Consider the following 4458-nt stretch of genomic DNA (forward strand, 5'->3'; position numbering starts at 1 on the left):
TCTGTGGCCGGGCTGTGACTGACTCTGAGAATAAAGTGGAGGTCTCTTAATTATAAAGACATGAAATGTCTGAATCTTCCTGCTTACTTATTTGGAGTAATTGGCAATAATTTTCCCCTCCCCCACCTCCTGATTGAGAGACAGCTCACTTCCTACGAGAAGAAAACCAGATCACTAACCTGGGAACCCGAGTCTTGGAAAGAGTTTATTTTACCAGAGCATGCTTCCAGAGGGAGCGGAAAGCAGGAAGCCTGCGTTTTCTCTCCGTTTCAGTCCACCTGGTACCTGGACTTATCACCATCCTTGTGATTGGTCTCAGCTTTCCCCCCTCCCTCTTGGGACACTTTGCAGCCTCTGAAATATTTGGGCAGATGTTTCCTGTGGAAAATATTCCATAGTGCTGCCCTCTGTTATATGGGTTTCTGGTAGAAGTATCAAAGGTCTGAAGCTGGGCCCCATGTTGAGATGCTAGGAGGTATACTGTGCTTGTAAGGAATCTTATATGATATTAGAAAATTCCTTCCTAGAAATTTATTTATGTTGTCAACAATTAAAACCTCTTATTTTCTTCTGCTGGCAAACTTTGGGATTTATCAAACTCTTAGCCCTACCACTGATTAACTACATGGCTCTGGACAAGTTTCTTAACCTCTCTGGAACTCAATTTCCTTTTCTAAAAAAAAAAATTGGTGGGGGAAGTAACAGTTCTCACCTCCAAGGGTAATGATGAGGTGGGGAGAGAAGGTATATGAAATCCTGGCATACAGTAATTGCTAGTAAGTTTTAACCATTATTACTGCTCTACCCTTGAACCAAAGGCTCAGCTCTGCCCAGCTTTTTAGCCAATCCTGGCCAACATAGGGGCAGACAGCTTCATCTATAATAGCAGGCAGGGCCAACAATTAGACTGGTTTGGGATAGACCAGGTGTGACCCCTGGTTCAGTTTGCACAACTGGTCTTTAGCTGAAATTCTCCCGCTTAATACACCTGCCCATGGTCATCAGCCTGTGTAAGTCTTACTAATCCTAACCCAGGTAGGGAGTGGGGATGGATCCTGCTCCTTATGTAACCGGCTAGCATATGGCTGTGAGCAGACAGATAACCGAGAACCACAATGTTTTCCTACATCGGACTCTTTTTTCATTCTTTATTTTTAAAAAATAATAGAGATGGGGTCTTGCTATGTTGCCCAGGCTGGTCTCAGACTCATGGACTCAAGTATTCCTCCTGTCTCGGCCTCCCAAAGTGCTGAGATTACAGGCGTGAGCCACTGCACTGTCCCAGACTCTTATTAGTATAACTTACTGCCTAGACTCTGGCTTCTGTCTCCTAAACAATGTATCCAGAGCATGTCTGTGCTCATCACACTCTTTGAACATTGTGCATTGGCCCAAGAAGTTCTTAAGCCTCCTCCTCACTAGGTTTCCACTTCCTCGCTCTTCCCACCGCCCAAGGGAAAAATAAGGGTTTCAACACTTATTAGATGTTAGGCATCTTTCTTACTTAATTTAATCCTAACAACTACATGAAAGAGGTATTATTTTTCATTTTTGCTTTATGGATTAGAATATGGAGGTCCAGAAAGGCTAATTTGCCCACTTATGCATTGAGCAAGTGACGGGGTGAGATTTTGAATCCAGATCTCTGCTGCTGAAGTCCTGGATCTCTCTGTTATAGCCTATGTATTCATTCCAAGACTTACAGTCTTGGGGCCCATATAAATACTTTCATTGGTGTTAAGGAATTCCCCTAGGCTTCCAGTCTTACCTTCTGCTTTACACCTCCAAGTCCACTCTTTCCTAGGGTCCTGCTTGGCTTCACACCTTGACTCTTCCTTCTTGTCTTGCCCTATTTGCATATTGTAATCTTATTCCAAAGCCGATTTGCATATTATAATATTATTCCAAATAATCCAAATTATTTCCTTTGTGACTGACCAGGAAATAATTTATTCATCCATTGAATCAATCATTAAATGTTGTCAGGGTTTGTATTAGTTTTCTAGGGCTGCCATAACAAAATACCATAGACTGTGTGGTTTCAACAACATAAATTAATTTCCTCACAGTTCTAGAGGATGGAAGTCCAAGATCAAGGTGTTGGCAGCTTTGGTTTCTTCTGAGGCCTCTCTCCTTGGCTTGCAGGTGACCTTCCTCTCCATCATCCTTCTTCATATGGTCGTCCCTCTGCACATGTGTACCCCATAGCATCTCCTCCTGTGTCCAGATTTCCTCTTCTTATAAGAACACCAGTCAGATTGGATTAGGACCCACCTAAAAGCCTCTTTTTAACTTAATCACCCCTTCAAAGGCACTTTCTCCAAATACTGTCACATTTGGAGGTACTGGGGCTTCAGGCTTCAACATACAAATTTTGAAGTAGGGGTGGACCCAATTTATCCTATAACAACGCTCTAAGTAGTAGGCAACAGAAACGGACTCTGATGGATTTCAGCAGAAAAATATACTCAAAGGGCACTGAAGATTTCACGGAATCACAGGGAAGCCTTGGAAAACAGGCTGGAACCAGAGAGGCAAGGCAGCGAGTACCCAGCCCACAACCCAAATCACATGACCAAACCAGACTGGAGAGGTTGCTGCCATGACCATTACCACTGCCTTCTCTGAGCCCTGCATGTTGCCACTGCTCCTTGGAAACCGCCGTAAGAATGGATTCTCGATGGTCACCAGTTTCTGCTTCAAAGTTTTGGTTGGATGCAACTAATTGGTGGGTACATGCTTAGGAAAATGAGCATCTTGCACTTTCTGCTTCCGTATTAGCTTTCTATCTTTCACCAAGACCCATAAGGAGTCTCCCAACATAGAGAAGAGGTTCAGATGTGGGGCATTGAGAATTGCAGCTGTCCTCTACACTCAACAGATAGTTATTGAACTTGTAATGTTGTGCCTTGATAATACAAAGGTGACCAACACACAGCATCTGCCTTTGAGAATTCCAGGTCTGATTTGGTAGGAGACAAGTAAGTAAATGAACAATTTGAATGCACTGTGATAATGGCCAGGATAGAAGAAAGCAGAGGGGACTCTGAGATTACAAAGGAAAGGAACTGATTCTCATAGGAAATCAGAAGACATCAGGGAAGATCTTCTGCAAAGATGACATCTGAGACCTGAAGAACAAAGGAGTGTTAGCCAACTAAGAATTACACGCTCTCTTAAAAAAATTAGCCAGGTGTGGTGGTGCCCACCTGTGGTCCCAGCTTCTCAGAAGGCTGAGGTGGAGAATTGCTTGAGCCTGGCAGGTTGAGGCTTCAGTGAGCCATGATCATGCCACTGTGCTACAGCCCAGGCGACAGAGCAAGATCTGGTTTCAAAAAAATAAAAAAGAAAATAAAAAAGAATTACACCTGTCCACCTCCCATCCCAGGTACCTATTCTCAAAGCCTTCAATATAAGGCACTTTGTTAAGGCACTCTGTTTGTTATCCAACCCAGAACTGGAGACATCATTGGCCAGGTACCCCAGCCTCCTGATATGAGGACGGAGACTCAGCACAAGTTTCTACAATACAGAGACATATTCCCATACGCACTGCATATATTCCTTCTTTCCTTAATATTACCAATCACTTTAGGAAGTTTCTTGGGGGGGGGGTTTGGTGGCTCACACCTGTAATCCCAGCACTTTGGGAGCACAAGGTGGGTGGATCGCTTGAGGTCAGGAGTTCAAGACCAGCCTGGCCAATATAGTGAAACCTCATCTCTACTAAAAATACAAAAATTAGCTGGAAATGGTGGCGTGAGCCTGTAATCCCAGCTACTCGGGAGGCTGAGGCAGGCGAATCACTTGAACCTGGGAGGCAGAGGTTGCAGTGAGCCAAGATCACACCACTGCACTCTAGCCTGGGTGACAGAGTGAAACTCTATCTCAAAAAAAAAAAAAAAAAAGGCTTGGCCGGGCACAGTGGCCCAAGCCTGTAATCCCAGCACTTTGGGAGGCTGAGGTGGGCATATCACAAGGTCAGGAGTTCAAGACCAGCCTGGCCAACATAGTGAAACCCCATCTCTACTAAAAATACAAAAAGGAGCCAGGTATGTTGGCATGTGCCTGTAGTCCCAGCTACTCGGGAGGCTGAGACAGGAGAATCCGTGTGAACCCTGGAGGCGGAGGTTGCAGTGAGCTGAGAATACGCCATTGCACTCCAGCCTGAGTGACAGAGCGAGACTCCATCTCAAAAAAAAAAAAAAAGAGGAGGTTTCTAGAATTTTCTAGCCCTATGCTAGGCAGAGGTAGGAGATGAAAAAAAGAGAGAGAAATCATGGCTTCTGCTCTTAGAGTTTACAGTCTGAGATGGATACAATGGTACACGCTATAGTCCCAGCTACTCAGAGACCAGGAAGGTGGATCGCTTGAGCTCAGGAGTTTGAGGTTGTAGTGCACTATGATCGTGCATAATCACAGCACTTCAGCCTGGGCAACATAGTGAGATCTCATCTC

General features: G+C 44.6%; 1 long non-coding RNA gene across 1 annotated transcript; it reads right to left on the minus strand.

The window, feature by feature from the left end:
- Window positions 1-1926: 1926 nt before the first annotated feature.
- Window positions 1927-3359, minus strand: LOC144333368 (uncharacterized). Its single transcript, XR_013401965.1, has 2 exons — window positions 3210-3359; window positions 1927-3131 (listed from the first exon to the last, which is right to left on the minus strand). It is a non-coding gene; the product is annotated as an uncharacterized LOC144333368 (long non-coding RNA).
- Between the last annotated feature and the right edge of the window lie 1099 nt (window positions 3360-4458).

Source organism: Macaca mulatta, chromosome 1, assembly GCF_049350105.2.
Source record: "Macaca mulatta isolate MMU2019108-1 chromosome 1, T2T-MMU8v2.0, whole genome shotgun sequence".
In the NCBI taxonomy this organism is placed as follows: Eukaryota; Metazoa; Chordata; class Mammalia; order Primates; family Cercopithecidae; genus Macaca; species Macaca mulatta.